Source organism: Neomonachus schauinslandi, chromosome 14 (assembly GCF_002201575.2).
Source record: "Neomonachus schauinslandi chromosome 14, ASM220157v2, whole genome shotgun sequence".
NCBI lineage: Eukaryota > Metazoa > Chordata > Mammalia > Carnivora > Phocidae > Neomonachus > Neomonachus schauinslandi.
The window spans coordinates 91,090,102-91,114,401 of record NC_058416.1 but is presented as its reverse complement, the minus strand read 5'-3'; the positions used below and the strand labels follow the sequence as shown (position 1 = coordinate 91,114,401).

Below are 24,300 nucleotides of genomic sequence, written 5' to 3'. Positions count from 1 at the left end.
AAACCAGTTAAAAATTGGTTCTGTCACTGACAAATAGAGTCCTAATTGAGGACCCATCTCTGTCCCTCCCATCCAGCTTTAGTCTCCTGAGCCTGAGAACATTTGGGACAGAGAAATAAGTGGGCTGCAGAGAGTTGGGTTCTGAGCACCGTGGTCATCATTGCCCCTTCCCACCATGCCAATTGACTAGTGTTTTTTTTTTTTTTTTAAGATTTTATTTATTTATTTATTTGAGAGAGAGAATGAGATAGAGAGAGCATGAGAGGGGGGAGGGCCAGAGGGAGAAGCAGACTCCCTGCTGAGCAGGGAGCCCGATGCGGGACTCGATCCCGGGACTCCAGGATCATGACCTGAGCCGAAGGCAGTCGCTTAACCAACTGAGCCACCCAGGCGCCCTGACTAGTGTTTTGGGAAGGCCATTTCCATCAAAGCCTATATAGCATCCTGTTGCCCGCTGCCCCTGTAACCTGGAGACCACTCCCCAGAGTTTCTGTTCTGCTCTGATGAGCCACGAGCCCTACACAAAGCCCTGCTTTTCCTGATCTGACACTTCCCCGCCACTCCAGCCTTCTGCCATCTGTGCCCACTCCTCACCTTCTCTCCGACGTGGGACCCACCTCCTCCTGCTGCACTTGGTCCCCTTAGAGGCAGGAACTCCCTTCCTTGTCCTTGGTGTCTTGGCTCCTAGCAGAGCCCCGGGCCCCACGAATGTTCAGCAGAGATGATGTACCCGGTAAAGATTCACCCACTACCATAAATACACAGTTTACTGCAGAATTATAAACGGTATGGGAGGGTTTATATGGGAGCAGAGGACAGATTAGGAATCACTGTTACCATCCTGTGGCTTAGAATGCATCATTACAGGGATTCAATTAGGTGTATATTTCAAGCAGAGGCCACACTTCAAAAATTAAAGTAATTCTACTGCAGGGGGAACTGATGGTTTTTCACGTAAAGTTTCCACCCCGTGCCCTCGAGCCAGGATTCCGCAGGCTTTGGGAGCTTGTTGTCCTGACTGCAGGATCCCCAGAGGGGAGAGCCTGGAGAAGTGAGCATACCCTCCATGTCACTCCCGGAGGTCTGTCCCTCCCACATCTGAGCCTCCCAGCCTGCGGCTCTAATGGGAGGTGAGTGGAGGGGACGGGCCTCAGGAGGGTCCCAGTGGGTGGGGTAACCTGCTCAGACCCTCCAGTCCCCCTCCCCACCCCTTCCTGAGACAAGCAGGACATCTGCTGGGGAGCTCTGCCATGTGCTCCTCGCTGGGACCCACCTCTGCACAGAAGATGGAAGACAGATGCAGCCAGCCCTGTGCAGACAGCAGAACCTTCTGGAATGTTCTGTCCTCAGTGTCTTTGGTCCTGACCGCCAGCCACACACAGGTGTGCACCAGAAGAAACCACCATGAGAACGATGGCAGCCCCAAGACCCTGTATGCTCGTTGATGTCTGTGGATCTGTCTCCTGGGGACCAGGATGGAGTGGCCGCTCCTGATGGTCTTGTGCCTGACAGCTGGCAGGCAGTTTTAGTCCCGCTGCAGGTCTTCGCATGGACGGATTTCTACATCTAGCATGAAGTACCGTACTTATTTTTCTGAGGGACTCTGAAGCCTTCGTTAATTGACTGTTGTCGTTGACCTCCTCCAGCTGCCGGGGTTGTTGGGAAAGGTACGTGCTCTGAGTCCGCACACGGACAGCACCTTCCGTCACCCTCACACTTATTTGTCATCTTTCCAAAAGTTAAGAACAGCCTTTAAGAGGCTGTTGACCTAAGATACGCAAATTTTATGACAAATCACTTGGGAATATTACATCTGAACTTTAAAGTTTAGCAAGAAAAAAGCTAACATTCACTCTTCACCTTACCTTGGGCTCCGAGCTGTCCTAGAGACATCGATCCAACTTCTGTTAGTGAACGTTGTTCTTTGTCCCTGAGTTCTGAGGTTTCAGCTCCGAGATGAGATTAGGAGCGGCTGGTGCAGAGGCACCACGTCCTCTTGTGAGTTCTTCCTGCCCCAGGACCCCAGGGACCTCCTCTCCCCACGGGGACCCGGGGGGCGTCCACTTGTGCTGAATTACTTCTGCGGGGGAGACCCCCGCTGTGCCCGCCCGCCCCTGTACTCCAGGCTGACTGCCCCGGTACCAGGAGGGGTGCGCCGCCCTGAGGATGGATTTGCCGGGAAAACTGGCATTCTGACATGTCACCGAATTCTGCAGGAAGGACAGGGGCCACCCGCACGTGGGAAGAAAGTACGCACAGCCCACGGGTCGCGGCCTGGCCCTGTGGCCTCCGCTAGCCCAGGACAGACCCCTCAGTGCAGCAGCACCTGCATTAAATCCTGCCTGGGCCCAGCTGACGTGGACCCGTGAGCAAGAAAACCCCAGGCCTGCCCTTGGGAGCCGGAGGCCGGGTGGCCGTGCACGTCCCAGGGGACCCCAGCCCACCCTGGGTGGCCTTGGACCAGCCTCATGGGCTCCCAGTTCCCAGTTGTCTGTGACGCCCCGCTGACCTGTGGTATAAACCAGCAGGGGCCGCAGTGAGCCCCCACCCACCTGAGCCCGGCCCCTGCAGAGCTGGGCTCGGACCTCTGGGGTGTGAGTCCAAGAAGAGCAGGCCTTCCCAGCTGTCAGCCACCAGCGACCTCACCACAGGGACTTGGGAACAGGGCACAGCGCCGCTGGCTGTCTGCCACCGGACCAGAGTGTCAGCAGAGAGAAGCAACAGCAAAAACCATGGTGGCCCAGGGCTGAGGCCCGGGAGGAGGTGCTGCTGCATACATAGCCTGGGGGGCTGGAGCCCTGGCGACGGCCACACAGGACAGGAGAGGGGAAGTGCCCCACTGTCATTCCTACTGTCCTCCTGTCTCCAGCTTCTGCCTCCCTTGGCCAAACCTGGGCAGGAGGCAGCTGACCCCAGACGACCCAGCAGGGCCAGCCCCCTGTACACAGATCCGGGGAGCAGACACACCGGAACATGCTGGAGCAAGCCCTCCCTCCAGTGGCCTCAGGTTGGTGCATTAGCCGGAAATGACCAGCCGGCCACGCACAGGCATGAGTTCCCGTGGGACACAGGTCAGCAGGATGGACTGGAACCTCTCGGAGGCCAGCACCTCTGGCCCCTCAGCCCCAGGCTGGAATCTAGGAATCCTGGAGAATATTCCCAAAGATGAGAGGACACCAGGTAGCGGGGGACCGGGTGGGGGGGCACAGTTTGGAAGGTGTGTAGGGATGAGGTCCCAGGATGGACTGGGTGCTGTCGGCAGGACACTGGGATCTATGGGTCTCAGGCCAGGGGGGCAGCCCGGGGCTCTGAGAGGTTGGGGCCTCAGCCATCCTGGGCACCTGGAGCCTGCAGGGGACTCCATGGAGCGGATCGTCAGAGGAGAGGTGCAGGTGACTCCTCTGGGGCTGCCGGGGCCGGTCCCACCTGTTCTGTGGGCCTCGCAGAGAGAACTCTGTCCATCGCCCTCCGTGTCTGAGACTCGGGAAATCGGCCACTATCCAGGTCCTGGCAGAGAGGCTTCCACAGACCCGGGGGGTTGGGGGGGGGGGGGCGTTCCTTGGCGTCCTGGAGAGGCTTTTCTGGGCAGAGAAGTGCTCCCAAGGACCCAGGGCCCAGCAGGGGGAGCTGGACTCACAGGAATCCCTTGGGGGGCGATTCCCCTGTGTTTGTGGGGTCATTCATTCATTCCTCCAGCCCTGCTGGCGCCCATCTTTATTTAGAGCTGAACTACTGATAGAAACCGTGCAGGGCGGTCTGGTTGGGAACTGTGCAGAGGTGGGGACATTGCAGAGCAGGAACCCGAATCCATCTCTGAGTCTGAGCCCCGCCCCACCCCTCACTCAGCCTCTCACGGTCCTTCTCTGCAAACCCACGGAGGAGACAAACCAGCCTCGGGGGTTCCTGGGGCTTTCTCCACCGAACCCCCAGGTCGGGGACCGCTTTGTCGTGTCCTGAGGCTGATGGGGGATGAGCACCTGCCAAGCTCAGGCTACCCCGCAGGATTAGTGGAGCCTGTTCTCCGTGGGCCCTTCTGAGACTGAGCAAGTGCCCACATTTAATTCTTAAAAATTCACACGCACGTTGCCGGAAAGCAGCAGCAGAAGTGACTCACGTTCAGTAGGACACTCACGTCAATGCCCATGCTGTTTACGTGGTTCGGCTCCGCATGTGTTTCGCGTTCTCCGTCTGTTGGCACCGTCCTGCATGCGCTTTGCAGAGCCACGGGTGTGCGCTGTGGGGCACCTGGCACGTAGTGAAGGCGGCTCTGCGCACCAGCCCTTGCGCCCCGCTCAGGACGCAGCCCACCGTGAGGCACACGCGCACCTGGGAAGGAGGACTCCGCTGGGAGGTTGGGGGCCCAGAGACACGCGCTGGAATGCCAGCAGCTCTCCCCCAGGCACGGGGCCAGGACGTCCACCAGCACCTGCGTCCCCTGACCTGTGTCCTCCTGGTATCTCCCCCGTGCGTGTGATTGAGTCCACAACTGCGGTGTGGAGGTGTGACGGTCTCAACAGGAGCAAGGCCACTGCGGTTGCCCAGGTCGGAGAGGTCGTGGCCTGGACCAGCCCAGCAGCAGGGGCCCCGGGAGAGTGCACCAGACCTCCCTGACTGGAGGGGATGCGGCTGGAGAGGGGGAGCGGGACGACCCTCTGGGCACATCACTGTCCCCTCCGGGCCAGGGGCAACGGCGCGTATCCTGTGAGTAACCCCGCTCCATCCTCTGTCCTCTGGGACCAGACATTTCCTGCCACCAACTCCTGACCCCCCCTTCCCTGGCAGCCCCCAGGCTCATCAGCGAGGGAAGCGTCAGGTCCACGCTTGCCAGGCGGAGTCCCCCTGAGCTGCTGGACACCAGTGCTGTTCGGGGCTTCTCAGAGTGTGGACACCTCTCTCTGCAGTGCGCTCCGCAGGCCCTGGTTGCTTTTGGGATCCTGAGGCCGGGCGGTTCTCACCACCTTGTTCCTCACGTGGGCAACGCTGGCTCACTGCAGGAAGCCGGCTAGGGTGAGTGGGGTCTGCTGCGGGGGTGCCCGCCAGACCCAGACCCCTCTCCCAGGAGCCACTTGCAGCTCTGAGATCCCATTAACCACCACCATTCACCCGACAGTTCGTTAATGAGAGCACCTACTGTGTGCCAGGCAGCGGGGATGGGTGGTCCCTGAGCACAAGGACCTGAGTCTAGAGGGGAGAGTATTAACCAGACCTGCCCTTGTCAGCTGTGCTGAGGGGGACAAAGGAGGGGACTGCCCAGGGGAGGGGACCTGGGGACACGGGGACAGGAGCCCTGGGGAAGGGCTGGAGGTGAGCCCCGAGGGGTGTCCAGGCACCAACCAGGGCAGGGAAGGGCTTGCAGAGGGGGCAGGAGGTCAGGGCCCTTGGGGGGGAGGGGCGGGGCAACCTGGGGACTAACAGGGTCCCGTGAGTCTGGAACACAGCCCGCTCTGGGGAGGTGGGAGATGCATCCTAGGGTGGGGATCCGAGGCCCAGGGCCTGGTCAGCGTGTGCGTGCGTGTGTGTGTTTGTGCGCGCGCGCGTGTAGGGGGGCTCCTGCTAATTCAGAGCCCCCACCCTGCCCTGCTCTGCTCTGCTCTGCTCTGCTCTGCTCTGCTCTGCTCTGCAAAACTTGCCCTGCGCTCCTGGAGCAGGACCCTGCCGGGTCCTGACAACAGGGACACTGGTGGGGACCCAGGTGGGAGGGGCCTCTGAAAGAGGGGGTGTCCCCGCAGCTCCTGGCTTCCCTGTGGAGTCCCCTCCAGAGGTCCCAGCCCTGGCCAGGCTCCCTGCCCCCCATGGTCCTGTCCCACACGGGGTCCTTCTGCTGGGGGCAGCTGGTGGTGGTCCTGCCCTGCCCAGCGTCCGGGGTGCCCGGCTCTGCTCACACCCCTCAGTCCCCCTCCCAGGGTGGAGGCTGCTGCCCAGCTTCCCCCTGCATCTGTTCATTTCTGCATGGGCCTCGGTTGGCTGCTCCAGCCTGGGTCCCCCCTCTGCCCTTCTGGCCCTGCCACCATCAGCGTGACCAAGTCCCCACTTTTCTGTCTAGATGCCAGTGTCACCATGCTTGAGGCTTGGGTGCAAAGGGAAACCATAGAAGGGAGGCCCTGACTGTATTGATGATTTTAGAGGTGACTGTGGCCACCAAGCAGAGCATGGGGGGTGGGGGGGCAGGGGCGGGAGCCAGCAGGAGATTGCATGCCGTTAACCCACAGAGTTGAGGGTGGATGGGAAGGGCACCAGTGCAGATGGATGAAGGAGGACACCTTCAATACTTGTTAGGACGGGAAACCCAGAGCCCTAAAGGGGCTCCATCAAGCCCGTTACACGAAGGAGAAACTGAGGCTCAGAGAGGCTCCATCACTCCCTCCTCATCCACCTGCCCTGGTAACCAGGAGAGGGAGCCCCACCCCCAGTCCAGGGCCGCACCTGCTGGCCCCAAGCCCTCTCTCAAGGACACCTCTGCAGGTGGTGCCTCCTTGTCTTGACTCTTCCTGTTTGAGGCCAAATGAAACAAAAATGAGAAATGCAAAAAAAAATTGCATAGGGCAAAATAGCTTCAACCACCATCCATCACTTTGTTTCCCTAGACGTGTCTGTGCACAGAATGTCAATGTCCTGACGTCAGGAAAGCTTCCGTGCTCCAGGCCTGCGGGGGGGTGGGGGGGCGCATGGGGGAGGGACTCCAGGGACCCCTTTCCTGCAGCCTCCTCCCCAGGGGGACAGGAGGACGCTGCCCTTCCTGGGGTTCCATACAGGTGTATAGGAGCGAGGCCAGCAGGGGGGAGGGCAGAAATCGGGACCAAATGCCTGGGGTCCCAGAGCTGGGCACCTACCCAGCTCAGGGGGGTTGGGGTTTGCCTCCGTGGGGAGTTCAGACCCCCTGTCAGTTGTGCAGATGAGGGGACTGCAGAAGCTCTGGGCTCCACCCAACAGAAAAAAGACCATCAACCCATTTCCAGACCATCTGTGCTCTGGCAGGTGTGCTGTGTCCCAAAGTGGGGAGCCCAGGTGGGAGCCTGGGGTGGAGCCCGGCCAGTGGGCGGGGCTGGAACAGAGGGGTGTGGCCAGGCAAGGGTGGGGCTAGAGGAGGTGGGCAAGTCAGGGAAGTGGGCGGGGCCAGTGAGCCAGGCCAGGCCAAGCCAGTGGGTGAAGCTGATGAGGGGGAGAGGGCGGGCTGGAGCAGAGGGGCGGGGCCAGACAAGGGTGGGGCTAGCACTGCTGCCCCTGCACCTGCATAGTCACTGCCTGCAGGTGCATTCCACCAGCCTTGCTGTTTCCTTACTCCCTCTAATCCCCTTCCACTCCCGCTCCTAGGAGATCATAAAACTAGGTTTAATAGTATTTTTTCATTTTAATTGAATTTTTGTCTTATTTGAGTGTGTTTGAGATTCTAAGATGTCCGCCTTAGGAAATCCTTGAGCTGTGTTCAATGACTATCTTTTCATTTAAAAGTGTTCTTGCAGAACGTCCATTGCTGTTTAGTGGGCATGTATTTAAATACACACAGACGGCCCTGTGTTACATCTTTCATCCTGTCCATGAGACTTTTAGTTCTACGAATGGTTACGTTTGACACCCGTGCTTCCGTTGCTAAGTGTACTGGACCTCCGTCATTCAAGCTCGCATCGTCCTCCCACGCTCGTCCTCCCAGGCTCGTCCTCCCAGGCTCGTCCTCCCCACGCTCTCTGACCACTGTCCCAGGAGGCCGCCAACTCCCGGCCCCCACAACACACTCAGGGAAGACCCTGCTGCATGTCTCTGTGGGCCCGGGTCCGCATTTCCCTAGGCACGTGCTGGGGGCGGCCCCTGGGTCGGAGAGTGTGCCGGATTCCTGTCCGGGGTACCCGCTCCAGCTCCCTCCCCCCACAGGGCACCGCTGTCCCTGGTCCCCGCATCGCTGGCAACACAGCGCTGGCTGCAGTCAGCTGCCGAATCACTGCCAGTCGGTTAGGTGTAACCAGATGTCTCCTTGTTCACCAGTGATCGGAGCATCTTGGCACATGCTTGTTTGAGTTCTGACATTTCCTTCCCTAAAGATGATCTGTTTGTATTCTGTTACCCATTTATGGAGATTCTTTTTCTTTTCAATTTACAAAATTACATTTTATATTCTAGGTGTTGATCATTTGCAGTTTCAAACATGAATGTAGTCTCCAATCTGTCAGTTGCCTGTTAATTTTGTCCATGATCCCCTTCATTAAATAGGCATCCTCATTTTTGATGTAGTAAAATTAAATTCTTATGATCTGGTTTATACTTTTTAAATTGGTTTAAAAACTAGTTCCCAGCCACAAGTTCGCAAATACCTTATATATTCTCCTATTTTATTTCCTGCCCTCTGAGGGCATGAGTCCCCGTGGAGCTCGCCTGTGTGGGGCTGGGGAGGGGCCCAGGCTTGCCTTCCTCAGGGCAGACAGCGAGCTCATGCACACACTTTTATACAACCCCTCCCCTGTCAGCTGTCTGTGAGGCCGACGCCGTCATTTCTCTACAGCCGTCATGGGAACGTGCTACTTTGTCTGTTGGTCTTGCTGAAATGTTCTAGTGTTTGTTGACTGTGCTGCCTCCGAGGGAAACAAACCAAAGCTACGGTCATCATCAACAGGGACAGGGTGCCCGCGCTCTGACTCCAGCAGCACCAGGTGTAGGCCCCACAGGCCTGCTGCCTTGGACCTGGTGCCCAGAAGCAGGAGTTGCGGTGAGGCCCCAGGGGCCGGGGATGTGGTCAGGAGGCACTCTCGGGGAGCCTGGGGAGGGACGGGGAGCCATCAAGCCAGGTCCTCCGTCAGTGGCCTCATGGCCCAGGGCTGTCCTGAACGGAAGCTCAGGACCGGGGTCAGACCCCACTGCTGTCATACCCAGCACTGCTTGAGGTCCGGCTGTAAGGCTCTGGGCAGGGAACGTGGGGGTCGCATTCTGTAGCGTTTGCCAGTTTTCTGTGGTGTACACAGTTTTACCATGACTAATTTTAAGCTACCAGCCGGCTCAGCCTTCCTAAACATTCCCAGCATAAAAGTCGGCTCTGACACGTTGGTAGGGGCCGGCTGCGGCCCCCCACTGGCCCCAGGCCTTTCCAGCGCCCTGGGATGTGGGCACATCAGGCTCCGTGGCCCTAAAGCCATCGTGCCACGGTGTGCCGAGGCTGGCATGAGACGGGGGGACACGGCCAGGGGGGCGCGTGGGAGCCGGGGGCGCCAGCTCCTCATCCCGCAGCTCTGTCCCTAGGGCTGCTCACACCAGCTTCTGAGAGCAGACTGTGAGCCTGCGGGCGGCTCTGCCGGAATCGTTATACCGGGGAAATTGGCAGCTCTTCAAGTCAGGTGCATCCCCGGAGAGCTGCTTGTCACACGGCCCCCCGCACATGAGCCTCCGTGTCCTCTCCCATCGATGAGGAAGGGGGGCTGGGCCCTGCGCCGAGGACCCAGAGGGATTAGATGAGGTTACAGAACCAGGCTCCTGGCTCAGTGCCAGAAAGCTGCATTCACGCGTGTCTGCTGCTGGCCCCCATCCCGTCATGGTTATGAGATGTACCAGCCAGAGCCCTGCGTTCTGGGGACAGGCGGGGGGACAGTCCGTGTTCACAGGGACCATCGGGGCCTGAGCTGGACTCGGACCCAGACCTCTCTGGGCCTGAAGCAGGCTTGCCAACTCCCAGAATTCGGGGTCCCGGCTGCTGAGACACAGGTGTGAGATGGGCAGGGGTCCCTGAGGCACCTCCTCCCCAGTGCAGGGGAGCACGCGGGGAAGGCGGCTCACTCGAGGTAATGGGCTCTTCTTCCTGGAGCTGGGACCAGGTCACAGGGCAAGAGCAGGGAAGAAATCAGGGATCCAGGATCTGGCTGGGCATCTCTGCACCACCGGCTCGCCCACAGACCCCCGGGTCCTGCACATCTGCCAACCAGATGCCCGGGGCTGTGAGGAGATCCCAGCTGGAGAGCTATAGTTCTCGTTATAGAGACCTCTTTGTTATAGGGGAAACCCCACACACGCAGGTCAGGGTGCAAAGTGCACATCTGAACATGCAGCCGATGCTTCGGAGGGACATGATAGGGACATACCCATGTCATTCCAGGTGATTACATAGACAATAAAAATACATGATGCCAGTTACCTTTTGATTTCAGATGACAGATCATTTTTACTCGATGTAGGTCCCATGCGGTGTGTTCCATGGGGTCTGTTAGGAGGGGATGGGCATGTGGATGGGGTCCACCACTTATGCTCCCTGAGCCCCTGAATGCAGACCACCTGGGCGGGGTGGGGGCGACCACAGAGTGACAGGAGCCAGTGGGAGGGAAAAGCCCTTAGATGATCCATGAAAACATTCTCCTGCAGCTCCTGTTTCTCTGGAAGATTCCCCGTGAGTGGGAACAGTGTGGCCTGCAGTTCAGGGGTGAGCAGGGCAGAGAGATCCGGTTTTCAGCTCGCAAAGGAGTGAGGAGGCAGCAGGAGGAGAGCAGGCAGGAGTCTGTGCAGGGCAGCAGGGGAGGGCAATGCGGGAGGGTGGCTTTGGGGAGATGAATAATTCTTCTGAGTGGGAAGAAAAAGGTAAAGGTGGGTGGGAGCTTCTGGGTGGGTGACCAGCTGGAGATCTAGGGAGTGTGGTGTGCCTGGGGAGGGCAGGGAAACTCCGGGCCCTTTCTCCATACCCTGCCCTGTTCGTCTCTCCTGTCTGGCTGTTCCTGAGTTGGAATCTTTATAGTAAACGAGTAATCTAGATCTTTGAAGTCAGTTCTGAGTCATACTATTTAAATTTTATTTGCGCTATCTCAGAAGTGTACTGGAAGATACTGGAAATGCAGAAGTAGCAGCTTGTGCTGTAAGACAAGTAACCAGCGTTTTTGATCCACATCTCAATTTTATTACTTTGGAATGTGATATGCTTGCATTATGTAATCAAAATAAGGAGATGTTTCATATGGCAGAGTTAACAGTCCAGATATCACACAAACATGGAAACTTGTGGACACAATTGTTGATGGCCTCTTCTACTCTTTTGTCACACTGGGTCCTATTCCTATAACCGCATGTTCAGGAGGAACAGCAGCAGAAGAGGTGGCAGTGAATCGAGATAAGGAACTTCAGGCCTGTGGAAGACATACAAGGAAGAGTGTCCTTGCAGGCAGCCCCCTTGGAGCCGGCGCAATTCAGCCTCCACAGGTCTTTATTCGTCCCTTTGACAGAAACAGATTTGGCAGCTCCTTTGCGCCATCCTTGGGTCATGATGGAACTGGATTCCCACTTAAACAGAGTTAATCTGGAAGAATCTTCAGAATTGGAAACTTTTCCAGCTGGTGCTAGACCAGAGAGAAAAAACAAGAAGTCTTGTGATTTAACTCTAATTGATGAATTTTGGCAGAAACACGAAGTTCATTCCCAGAAGCTGTGGAATCAGGTCAGCAGGAAGTAGAATCTCATAGACCACAGGGAATGAGGTCAAACGACTTGAATGCCTTATAGTGCTGGAGGGACAGCGGAGCAGCCTTGAATCTGCTTTCTGAGAATATGGCTGAGCTAACATCCGCTGTTGGTTCTTCGCCAAACTCCTTGGAAAACAGGCGTCCTGATCTCCATACAGATATTGTCACTGCTGTCTGAGAACATATAAAGGCAAGAAAACTGGATGTATGCTTTGAGTATGAAGAAAAAAATACTGAGCTAAGCTACTCTGGATAAATCTCCTCTAGGTACAATCAGACCCTGATGCGGGAAATCCCAAAGATGAAAGGCTGCTTCTCACCTATTATGCAAAGGCACAGCAAGCAGCTTCTGAGGCTGATTTGGAGCAATACAAAAAGCTTCAACTGATAGAGCATGGAAACTTAATCCCCTATGAGGAGTCAAGAGGATTCAAGTCCTGCCCTGGGTGGGGAGGGGGTGGTTAGCACCAAGCACTCTTATCACCGGTCATAAAAACAGGGTCCACCCGGGGATGGAAGGGGGCCAAGAGCAGCAGGAACTGAAACAGCAGAATCCAGGGCTCACTTGTATTTTAGACGGGGATGAAGTCAAACCCTGAAACTGATGACTATAGATATTTGATCCCCACATGCTGCGTGGCAAGGGCAGCTCAGTTCCAAGAATGAAAATCCATTCCAAGAGGCTACTGTTTTTGTGTAGGGAGGAGGCAACTACATTGAATACCACGATCTTGTTGACTACATAAAGGGGGAACTAGGCAAACACATTTTATGTGACTGCAGTCAACATTTTCATGCGTTTGTAAAATTTCATAAAAGAGCTGTTACAACTCAGACAAGAAAAGGTGGCTTGGGGTTTAATGGGCGGGGAGGGGCTCCCAGGGAAGGCTGTCTGCTCGTCCTGGACCCCGACCCCCTCCCCAGCCTCAGCTGGGCTGCAGCTCTGCGGAGGCAGCGTGGCCCCGGGCGAGCCCCCCTCTGCAGGAGGTTCTTGCTTGCCCTCCTGGCAGCACCTTCTGAAGCCCACTCAGCTTCAGTGAGTCCTCCTAACGGTGCGGTGACACGCCGAAATTATTTCTCCACCTGCCTCGGATGGTTTCATCTTTGATTCCTCTGTATCCCCAGGACGCCTGCAGGCACTTGGGGTCTTGATTCATCTGTGACTTAACAAAGGGATCTCCCAGCGCAGGGGCACCTCCGTGTCAAACACGGAACAGCGCAGGCCACACCCTGGCCTGGTGGGGCCAGAGTCGGAGCTGCTTTCTAAGAAGCTGTGGTTAGGGACACCGAGGGGCAGGTGGTCTGGCAGGTGCATTCCTGCTGGGGGACCTGTGGTCAAGGCCCCTCCACGGTCACGTAGAAGTGGTGCCTTCACTGCAACGGGACGTCTGCTGTTGGACTGTCATTCATTTGCTCTGCTTCCCCAACCCAGAGCCCGGCTTTGCTTTGGGAAACCACCTCTTCCCTGCCTTAGTTCTCACAACAGCTTTGGAATTGGTTTCTCCACAACCCAAGCATTTTACCATCAGATCTTCCCATTCTTCTGGAGAATGGGAGGAAGGGGCAATTTGGGGAGAAAAGGTTTCGTAAGTGAGAGCATCCTGGGCAAGGACATACAATCCGCGTCTCCGTGCTGGGCTCTTGGGACAGATAAAGCCAAGTATATGTAATTCCCCGGATGCAAACACAGTCCACATGACTGGGATGGGGGAAGGCCACTGTCCCACCTTGGCTGTTTCTCTCTCAGGTGTAAGTTGAGAGGCAGGTGTGCTCCGGAATCTCCTCCTCCCAGTTCAGGGCTGCTGGTCACCTGCCCGAGGGGCTCCTTGCTCACCTGGGCCAGGTGCTCTCTGCGGTGCTCCTGAGCAACCTCTGTGCCTCAGGAGGCTGTGAGGCCTCACAAAATGTCCACGGGAAGATGATGAATATGGGAACATTCACGGAGTTCAGCCCCCTCCCCCCCGGATGCAGACTTTCTCAGGGTCACAGGGGCTCCTGGCTCCTCTCTGGAGAGACCAGTGTAAACAGCCCGAGTGGACCAGGGCACTGGTGGCCCAGTGGTGGCGCCCATGTCAGTGACCTGACCTGGGAGCACACCCCACTCCCCCTGCTCAGCCTCACTGTGCTCTTCCCCACCCCTCACACCTGCCTCTCCCAGGCTCCTCACTGGGAACCCTCAGAAGGACCCCCCCACAGTACTGGCTGAGATGGCCCCCTGTCTGCACCCGCACAGTCTGTCCTTGGACAGGTGAGTCTGGGTGTGAGACACTGTGGAGCACCCTGGGGTGGGGGTGGAGGGCTCCCTGAGGAGGTTGGTGGAGAGACTCCAGGGACAGCATCGTCTGCCGCAGGGTCTGATGATTCTCTGCCCGTATGGTCGGTGAGTCCACACACGTCTCCGTCTTCAGCTGACAGTCCATGTTGTGCCCTGAGCACTCGTGATGAGAGGCTCTGTCCATTATGTATTCAAGTGCTGTAGATGTGTGACCCCACACTGGACGAGCAGCAAGACGCCTGCTGCAGAGACAGTCCCGTGACAGGTCTGATTGTCATGCCTGGTGCGCGGCGGCTGCCCAGCCCCAGCCCAGCTCAGCTCCAGGCACTGAGCGCGCTGTGAGGACCCAGGCCCCTGGATGCGTCATCAGGGACCACACGCTGGGCGGGAGGCTGCTTTCCTCAGTGAGGGATTCTTGCAACAAAACACATGTCAGAGACCATAAAGGGAGCTGATAAGAAGCGAAAGCATTTCAGCTCTCTCTCCCTAGTTTGGAGCAGGCTTCTTCGGGGCTCCAAATCCCAGGCCCCTTGTACACGGAATCAGCCTCAGTGTCATTGTGACATTTTGAGGATCAGACTGTGACAGGTATTTGTACGCTGTTTGTGTGTGGAATCCTAGAGCCTTGTTGCAGTGTCAACTTCACAAAGCATGTTTCTTGAGAAATGTCAAAAATACAACCTCTCCTTACATTGTAAATCCTTTCTTACTCTACTTGTTTTATACAGGGACTTTTTTTTCTCCCAGAGGAGGTTGACATGCACAGACACGTCACCATTCAGGTGTTCTTTATCGCTGTCAACATCAGAGGACATTTTTTCTGTGTTCTCCTGTTTCAGCCCATCAAGGATCCTCAAAGTCTTCACACGTTTCTGCTCCGCCATGTGCTTTGTCTGCATCTGTGTCCACCTTCCTGGGCTCTCCTCTGAAATACCCTCGTGCTCCCTGGGAGGGACCGTCGCATCGTGCACAGCTGTGCAGAGCCGGGACTCAGACAGCCAGGGGGGAGCCCCACACTGCCCGGCCCCGGAGGTGTAGCCCTGATGGCGTCCAGTCTCCTCGTCTGTGAACTTGGAGTTAAGACAGGGTGTGTCACACACAGGAGATGGGATGAGGTGGATATATATGGAGTTAGCACCAGGCCTGGATGTTGGGTTGACACTTTTACAATTATCTAACTTTTTATTTATTTATTCATTTTTTTAGGGAGGGAGGGTGGGGAGGGGCAGAGGGAGAGGGAGAGAGAAAATCCCAAGCAGGCTCCACACTCAGTGCAGAGCGCGATTCGGGGCTCGATCTCACAACCCAAAGATCACGACCTGAGCCTAAATCAAGAGTCGGATGCTTAACTGATTGAGTCTCCCAGGTGCCCCTACAATTATCTAACTTTTTTGCTTTACGTATTTCTTTGTTCCCTTAGGAGACATTGCTCCTCTACGAGATTTCTATAGTGGCTCCTGGTTATTTGTAAGGATCTAAAGTGACTGATACTTAGAACAGAAACAAAGGGAGACAGTCACCATATCTCCGGCACCTACTATGTGCCAAACACTGTGATCTGTCACTTAATCCTCACAATTTCCCACAGACACATGTACTATGATTATCTCTATTTTGTGGATGAAGGAAATGAGGCTCAGAAGGTTGAAATCACTTGTCCAAGGCCCATGGCTGGGAAGTGCTGGAGCTGGTATTTGTATGAAAGATGGGACGAGTCTGAAGTCTGTGTTCTTTTTCTCTGTGTCATGTTTTCGGTCTGTTCCATTTGTAATTAAAAAAAAAAAATTCAACCCTTAATTTTTTGTAGCATAGTACAAAGAAAATAGCAGTACACTTTTAACTTTAGTTCAGAGTTTGCTGAATGCTAGCCTGGGTCAAAGATATGTTTTAGTTCCTTTTTTCCCCTTTTCAGTTTAATGTTTATTGGCCTATTCATAATTACTTATTCTGTTATTGGCTGTGTGTCAAGTTTATACAGGAGTCTAAAAAGCATTCTGCATGTCTGTTACTATGATTTATTTTCTCTTACATGAGCATTATAATTTCCATCTCTCTTATCAGTTCATATGTATTCTCCATATTTTCTGTTAGAGGCTTTAATGTATTAATCAGAGTTGTTTTAAATTCACTGACTTATATTTCCAGTATCTGTGTCATATCTGAGTCTGGTTGTGTTGATTGCTTTGTCTCTTGACAGTGGGCTTTTCCACCTTGTCTTTTCTTGTGCCTTGTACTTCTCAGTAAAGTTGGACACAGGAATGGACAACAGAAACTGAGATAATAGTATTTATACCTGGAAACATGCATGCCTCTTGTTTTATGAGGGCTTGTTTTGGGGTGGTGTGGGTGAATCTAGCAGGAGTTGAGCTGGATTTGGATGTTACCGTCAGTGTACCACAGCCTTCAGATTCTTCTAGTGCTCCCTTGTGCCTATGGTGGGGATTAAGTTACTGGAGGATTTTCCTCAATGTCTTTATTCCACCCTCTAAATGTGAGCCTGTGCCTCAGAGAGGTTCTCTCTGTACACATTTGCCCCTCTCCCAGGGGTCCTCTGCTGTGACTTGAACTCAGGGCCTGCTAAGCTCATGATGGGGGAATGGGGTTTCTCTGGCATCCTGGTTAATTGTCAGGATTAGGTAGACTCCATGTTACTAGGTCTTGGGTGAGGCTTTTGCAGTGATCCTGATCCCTCAGTGCCACCCACATGCTGCCTTGTCATTTTGATGTGTCTTGTGTGGGAGTTTCCTGCTCTCCACCAGCAGAAGGTATCTCTTATGAACTGGGCCTGGGATGTTTTTACAGCAATCCCCCAGGGGGGTGTTTCTCTGAGCCCTTCCTTTGGCCATAATGGGTCTCCACCTATGACATGGAGGTGGCAGGGTTTTCTGATCTCCCTGAGTTGTTTGAGGTTTGTGCTACATGATTCAGCAGGGGAGAAGGATCTGGGAAGGGCTTCATTCCTTTCCCACAATGACAACTATGGCCCTCTCCCAGGCCAGCACAACAAAGGGCAGCTTTCTCCAGTGTCCTGCCCTGCCTCCAACCTTTTTCTTGAGTATGTAGCAAGATCCATGGAGCATCCACAGGTGGTTACACACTCACCATGTGTCTGTGGCTTCTAGGATTCTATACTCACAGGCCAGCCCATATTGAGACTTTAGAAACCTCTGAAACAGTTTAGAAGAAATGTTCTTACTTGCTTTTATGGAAGCTCTGTGTTGCTGTCACTCTGATGCAGATAAGCCAGTGCTCTATCCCCATCTCTCCTTGGAGGTACCTTTCTTCCTTAGATTTCAGGTTAGTTGGCTTTCCTGCACCCTCGACTCTCTAATGGATTCCAGCAAAGCTATGTTTTTGTAGGTCATCTGGCCTTTTGCTAGTGTGGGAATGACTTCCTTTACAGCAGTCTACAACCTAAGTGGAGTCCAAACATGAGCTTTCTCTTTAAGGGTATGTTACTTTTCCTCATAGCCTATTGGACAGAAATTAATCATATGGGCTAGGCACAGTTGAAGAGGACACTGGAAAATGTAGTTTGCATTCTACACAGCAATGCATGCAGATAAATATGACCATGCAGGATGCGAAGAATGGTTACTGATGGCGACTAGTAGGCTCAGTTACACCCTGAGTCTTCTCAGTCTTCACATTATTTCCCCCACTTGGCAAACAGGAATACTCAAGTTCAGAGAAGTGGCATCCTTTGTCCCAGTCACAAAGCCCCACAGCATCAGTGCTCAGGCATAAATGCTCCATTCTGGGCACAAACCCAGTCGGGAAACATTGACAAAGACACACCCAGGTGGAGCCCTGCAGCTCCTCACAGGTTTCCCTCAGGGCCCATCATGCCTGTGTCTCCCTTCTGAGCTGCCATCTGGTTGGCTTTTCTCCATCAGGCTTTACTGGTATCCAGAGATCTTGTCAACTTTCTGCAAACCAGAGATTTTGTCAACTTTCTGCAAATCCCCAGGTGTCTCAGAGAGCTTGAAAAACTTCTGTAAAGTGTGTGGGCACCTTGAGTGGAGCAGCTGGTCTCAGAGAGAAAGGCCATTTTCCAGAGAAAGACAACTGAACCAGGAAGATGGAATGCACCAGGAGATGGAAGAGAACAGCTTCTAGGGGATAACTGTGGGGTGTGGGTCTGATGAAGGCAGCGCCTCTCCCCTGCTGTGAGGAAAGTGTCCAAGTTCTTCACCAGGACCTACAGTGTTGCACCCGACCTGGCCCCACTGCCCTCTCCAATCTGACCTCATGTGGACATGCCTCATTCCAGCTGCACTCCAGTCCTTTTAGTTTGTTTTCTGTTGCATCTGGTGGAACTTTGCAGTTGCCTTCCTTCTGCCTAGAATGCTTTTTCTGATGTTCCTTCTTTCCTTTCCATTCTCAGAACAAAAGTCATTTCACAGAGAACTTCTCTGACACTATGAAAGTGGCCTCCCCAAGTTATTCCCCATTTCTTCACTGTCTTTATTTCTGTTGTAGCAACTATCACTATCTAAAATCCGCTTTTTTGGTTACATATTTTGTTGTTTGTTGTCTGTTTGTTGCCTGTTTCCTCAGTTACCTTGTCTGCTCTGATCACTGTTTATCAGTGGTGCCTGGACAGTGCCAGGAACACAGTACATGACCAGTAAAACTCTCATAAATGACTGAAGGAACCAGGGAATTATGAAACCTTTTATGAATCTGATGAGGAAGTTCTTCTGGTTTTTCCTCCTTCAATCCCATGCCTTCCTCCCTCCTCCCAGACTGTAGGGAGGCAGCTGCTCCCAAATCATGAGGCTGAGGGAAGGGTCAGCTCCTTAGCTATGGTTCCCCCCAACCCAGTGCTGCTTCTCCCAGCCCAACTGTCTCTTTCTTTTTTGTCTCTCTTCCTCCTTTTTCCTCCATATGTCCACTGCTTCTCATACACCCTCCACAACTCAGCCACTCCCTGAACTTGGGTGAGTAGCCCTCAGGCCCACCCTGAAGTTACTGAATGTCCCCCTGAGCCCACCCTCCAGACTCCAGATGGTATCAGACCCAGACCAGCATCCTCAGTCCTGGGCAATCCCTACTTCCTGGTTAAGAAAAAAATTAATTTTGTTCCTCCTGAGGCTTAAAGTAAATTTGACATTTGTTAAGCTGAAAGTAACTGTTTTCCCCAAAGCATGCTCAGAAGTATAAAGGCACAGATTCCAAGCCGTCAACTCAGGTGTGTAAAATAACTTGATTCCATTATAACTATAGTTTCTCTCTAGAGCCTTCACTCTGCCTAATGGTAGAAAAAAATAGATTCAATTCCATGTGAATGGCATCGATTCATGGTGGTAAGCTGATTTTCTAGACAATTCAGGACTTTCTTCCTCCCCTTTTAGGTGGCTGGTTCACATGAGGTCAGGGTGGGATGCTCAGCCCTCACCTCCCGTGCTGACATCTCCTGACCATGCACATTCTGGGTCTGGTCCTAATGGTCCATGTGCCTTTCCTGCTGTCGCATCCCCTGACCCAGCAAGTTTTCCTGGGGCCCCATCCCTTCCTGCACCATAGGAGTCCTCTGTGGGACCTGGGGTGCACCACACTGCCCCCATCCCTGTTGGGATGTGAAAACCCAAGGGCTGTCTCCTGGGTCCCCTCTACCCTGAAGCCCCACCAGCTCTTCTCTCCCTGCCCTCACGCTGGCTGTGCGGGGTCCCCGTGAGGTTGCTGCTTCCAGAACCCCAGGTAGGAAGCAAACCCAAGTCCCCTCTGTGTTCAGCCCTCTGATTTATCAGGGGTGTCAGCTGCTCTCGATTTCAGAGGTAACTTGGGGTTGGGGGGTAGGGGAGGGCCTCTCACAGACCCTCCTCTGTGTCTCCTCTTTCTTTCGGATTTCACTCCCCCGACCCAGGGATGACCTTCACCTGTTTGGGGGTGGGAAACCTTGGACCCCGGATACAGGAGTGTGGGGGTCACAGCGAGGCCAGGTGCTCCTCGCCCACAGTGTCACAGCCTCAGGTGGCCCCAGGCAGCAGTCAGCAACTCACGTGGCGACTTCGCTGATCAGGCAGAAGGGTGGATTTCTGTCATGGGTCCTGGGTGTGCACAGAATGGTTGGTAGGACTGGACATTGGCGTTGGCCACGGACCTCACCTGGCCAGACGAGGTACTGGTGATCTTTGCTGCCACTGCCCAGCACCGAGCACACCCTGGATGCAGGGGGGCAGGGTGGGGGCTTCTGTTTTCTGAGTCAGCTCATAATTATATGTCTAGAAGTGTGACAAACATGTCCCAGCCCCATATCTCTACTCCACCAGCACCATACTTATACCTACTTCTCCATAATCCTAGTGAGCCAAGATGGCACCCACTGGTCAGGGCATAAGAGGAAGCAGCTTACATCATTTCCTCTCTCAACCCATTGGTTGAAACTGTGTCATGTGACACAAACTTGCTGCAAGGGCAGCTGGGAATTGTAGTCTTTATTCTGGAAGAAAATAGTTCAGCTAAACCCATGGTGCTCTGTTGCCACAGCACACGGGATGGACCAAGGGATGCTTCCAAGCCTTGGGGGCCTTTCCCATTTATAACTAAATAATTCAAATGAAGGAGGCGGATACTGAGACAGCGGTTTCGGCTGGGTACAGGTGATCCCCAGCAATGTTAGGAAGAGAGATCAGACCGGTGGTTTCAAACAAGCTGTAATTTTGAGTCCATGAGATCCATGAATCACTGGATGATACAAATCTAAACAAATAGACAACAGATCCACTAGAAGGGAGCTGGAATTTGTTTCTTAAAACATTTGTGCCACTGCAGGCAGAAGAGCCCACGGAATGCTGATGACATCTCAAAGTAGCTCTTGTGCTGCTTCACTCTCTTCAACAGTCATTGATTTTATTGCCACCATGACAGTCAGTTAATGCATTTCCTAGGATCCACGTGTCAACTGTCCTCCCTCTGCAACGTAAATCCAAACACACCGTTCCCTCAGACAGCCCTTCCCTTCCCCGGTCTCTGGCACTGCCTGGCGCGTCTCACCGTGGGCAGGTGGGATGCTTTGTCCACCCAGCCATGGGGATCCAACCAGCCAGACACCCCCTGAGAACAGTGTGCACACCAGACCAAGACTGTGTGCAGGAAAACTGTCACCTGAAAGGAGAGTTAGAATGCATAGCCGGTCTTGCTGAGCAGTCTTGTCTTGCTGAGCCATTTGTAAATGAGCATTCCTCATATCTGCACACACACAAGTCAGTGCTGACTACGGGGGAGGACCGAGCTTCTCTCTCTGTTTATGAGCAATTTTCCTGCACAATAGCCTCTCACTTGCCTTTCAGTTCTAGAAACAATTGTCCCTCTGGATGTCAGATCAAGATAGAATTGTCTCAAAGATGAAGTCCAGACATGCAATAATGTGTTTCCAGCACTCAGGCATGCACTTCATCTTCCTGAACGAGCATCAGCATTTGTGCAGCCAGACACCCGAGTCTATTCCTGGAGTGGCAGCTCATGAAAGGGCCCAGACACACACAGACACATGGGCCCAAATCTGGGGTGATGACCTAGAAACTAAACGCCCAGGTCTGTTTCCAATTATACATTTCAGGAATGCCGCCTGCCTAGTACTAACATCACTCTTTGATTTCATGAAGAGAGAAATTGGAGCCAGAGAGTCAGCAATTTCTGGTCTATTCTGGAAGGGTGAGAAGACATCAGAGAAGCACCAGTGTCAAGCTCACAGATTAACATTGACAAGTGCTGGGGCACCTGGGTGGCTCAGTCGTTAAGCATCTGCCTTCAGCTCAGGTCATGATCTCAGGGTCCTGGGATCGAGCCCCACATTGGGCTCCCTGCTCTGCGGGAAGCCTGCTTCTCTCTCTCCCACTCCCCCTGCTTGTGTTCCCTCTCTCGCTGTGTCTCTCTCTGTCAAATAAATAAATAAAATCTTTAAAAAAAAAAATTGACAAGTGCTCAGTGATCTCCAAGAAGCATCAAGCCAATACCTGTTGGGGTCCAGGATGGGCCAAGCCAATCTCAGAGTGCTTCCCTGAGATTTTCCAAGGTGGAACAGATACAGTGTGTATTTCTCCAGTGGCCATGACTCCACGACATGAGGCTCAGGGGCTGGGGACTCCCAGGTTTCCTGCCTCCTGGGGAAGCTGGTCCAGCTCGGCAGAGGATAAAGTCAGAGCGGGGAGTGGAGGGGACATGGTGGTGTCCTGTTGTCTGGCGTCTGCTCCTCCCGAAACTCATGCCGGTCTGCCTCCTGTAGTTGCTGGCCCACCCGACTCAGGTAGGATCCAGGTGGGACCAGATGGCACACCCAACATGCGTGACTGAAGAGTCTGGAGGCATCCTCAGAGGTACAGGCAAGTGAAGGGGACCCGCAGGAACACGGAAGCACCCCTGGGCCTCGCAAGAGTGGGGAGTCTTTATCCTGGGCTTGTCTGAATGACGAGGGAGGAAGCAGGCTTTCTGGGAGCCGGGGAGAGCGGCTGTGGGCAGGATCTGTGACCTTAGAGAAATGCAGCCTCCATCAGAGCCGCAGGCCAGCAGGACAGAAGCAGAAATGGCCCAGCCTCCCTCTCCTGCTGCCCTCCAGTCTCCTGCCAAGTCCCCCCAACTGGCTGAAGCCAACCAGGAGCTGAAGAGCTGCTTTCAGGCAGACTTGGGACCAGCCTCCCTGCACAGAGCAGGGCAGGGAAGAGGGAAGAGCAGAACAGGAGGGGCGCAGAGAACAACCAGCTCAGAACCCTTCTTCGTGGTCCTTGACCAACAAAGGCCCCTTGACCTCTGGCATTTGGAATTGTGTTTCTGTTGCCCGAAACCGGGAGTTCTGACTACTCAGTCTATTTCCATGACTCGCTACTGGACCACAGTCTGATCCAGGACTGTACCAGCCCAGAGCCTGGTATACGGTACGTGCACAAGAACATCTATGGAATGGCTGGTTGGGTGGACAATAAAATCTCACGTAGATGCTACAGGGGCAAGACTCTGATGGATAATCCCTGCCCGGGTTTATGACCTTCTACCCTGTCCTTAGGTGAGAAAAGCATCTTTGCCACGTTCTGCTGTCCCAGAGCGAGGGAGAGGTTGGGCCGGCAGTCACAGAGCCTCTCCTTTGCAGAGACTACGGCCCAGCAGGGCACCGAGCTCTTAGTGGTTCATCAATGGCTATTTTACACGAAAGAAGAAAAGGGCATGAGTGACTGCTTCCGTGTCCATTGCAAACCATGTGCGCCTCCTACAGAATTGCCCCCGACGCTAGGACTTCAGAAGGGCGGCTTCTTGGGAGTGTCGTGACACAGTGGCCCCTCATTCCATGATCCCTCTCGTCACTAACCAGACTAGACATCTAGACACGAGCCAGCCTCAGGCCCTGGACACCAGGCACCCGTCTGCCTAGCAGACAAACCCACCCCTTTGAGCACAGGCTCAGCCTGGCTGTGTTCCTCCTAACACTGTGGGGCTTGGTGCCTGTGTCCTGCTGGAGAAGCGCTGCTGGGAGCTGGAGAGGGACAGACCAATCAGTTCGGTTTCAGGGTAAAAGCTGGGAGAAACGCTGAGTTCCTGGCAGGGGGCCCTGCTTCTCGGGGGAAAGTGTACAACTGTGTCCTGAAGGGAGTATTGATTGCTCTGATTGAGCCTGGAGTCTGGAGTGTGTGCGATCAAGGTCTGCAGAGCCTCGCGCAATCTTCGCGGCAGTTCCTGTAGCAGAGCGAGTGTGTTTGCTGTGGGAAATTCTCCATGCCTGGACAGCCTGTGACCCAGTCTCCCACCCCCGCCCCCACCTCTGTGCAGGGGCAGCCGTGTTGTCGGCCCCATTCCCTCTCCCCTGTGCTCTTTGCATAGGAAGGATGCTTCTGCTGGAGGAAGACACGGGATTTATCCCAGCACATTTCAGCGGGAACCTGCTGGCATGCTCTCTCCTTTGTGCATTAAGCAAGATGGTTTGAGCTCCACGCAGAACTCAAAGCTGAGCTCGGCTCAGGACAGATTCCAAGAGCTGCTGAGTGCTGGGCATCTCCCTGGGAGGACATGTGGTCAGCCTGGCCGTGCTCCTGAAACCACAGATCCTGGGACTGCTCCCCCCCACCATGCTTTCCTCTGGAGTGTGAGCTGGCCCAGGCGGGGGGCTGTGGGGAAAACACAGGGAGGCTCAGAGGTGGTACCTGGATAACTAGGGAATATCTCATTCCAGGCCCGCCAGGTGCAAGAGACAGAAAACCCGATGCCAATGAGCTTCAGTAGGAGATTGACCGACTCCGCTAACTGGGCAGAGTGAACAAAATCAGGGAACGCTGGATCGGGACTGCAAGAACCAATGTCAAGATCCTGTTTTCTCTGTCCATCCTGAGGTTGCATCTTCTTTGTACTGGTTAATATAACCCCAGCTCCTCCCTGAAGGTGGCTGCTGTACTGGTTTAATGACAACCCCTGTACTAGTTTATGTAACGACTGCCCCTGTATTAGTTTATATAATGACAGTTCGTGTATTAGTTTACATATGGCAGCCCCTAAACTAGTTTATATAATGACAATCCCTATATTAGTTTATATTAAAGGCAGCCCCTGTGTTAGTTTATATAATGACAGTTCTTGCATTAGTTTATATAATCACAGTCCCTCTATTAATTTATATAACAA

General features: G+C 54.1%; 1 pseudogene; it reads left to right on the top strand.

Annotated features, from left to right (window-relative positions):
* Nucleotides 1–10,490: 10,490 nt before the first annotated feature.
* The window catches only part of LOC110587137, a 15,121-nt pseudogene continuing 1,311 nt past the window's right edge, over nucleotides 10,491–24,300 (top strand).